This window comes from Schistocerca serialis, chromosome 3 (genome assembly GCF_023864345.2).
Source record: "Schistocerca serialis cubense isolate TAMUIC-IGC-003099 chromosome 3, iqSchSeri2.2, whole genome shotgun sequence".
Classification (NCBI taxonomy): Eukaryota; Metazoa; Arthropoda; class Insecta; order Orthoptera; family Acrididae; genus Schistocerca; species Schistocerca serialis.
Window position 1 is genome coordinate 927017592 of NC_064640.1, and position 526 is coordinate 927018117.

Sequence of the window (526 nt, forward strand, 5' to 3'; positions counted from 1 at the left end):
CGCCGTCGTTGTTCCTATACCCTAACCCGGGAAGGATAGACACCTTCCTTCTAGTTACCGCCCCATTTCTCTTACAAGCTGTGTCTGTAAGGTGATGGAGCGCATGGTTAATGCTCGGTTAGTCTGGATTCTTGAATCTCGACGGCTACTTACTAATGTCCAATGCGGCTTTCGTCGCCGCCGCTCCGCTGTTGACCACCTTGTGACCTTGTCGACATTCATCATGAACAACTTTTTGCGAAGGCACCAAACGGTAGCCGTGTTCTTCGACTTGGAGAAGGCTTATGATACCTGTTCAAGAGGAGTATCCTCCGCACTATGCACAGGTTGGGCCTACGCGGTCGCCTGCCCCTTTTTATTGATTCCTTTTTAACGGATCGAAAGTTTATGGTACATGTGGGTCCCGTATTGTCCGACGTCTTCCTCCAGGAGAACGGAGTGCCTCAGGGCTCCGTCTTGAGCGTAGCCCTTTTTGCCATCGCGATCAATCCAATTATGGATTGTAATCCACCTAATGTCTCAGGCT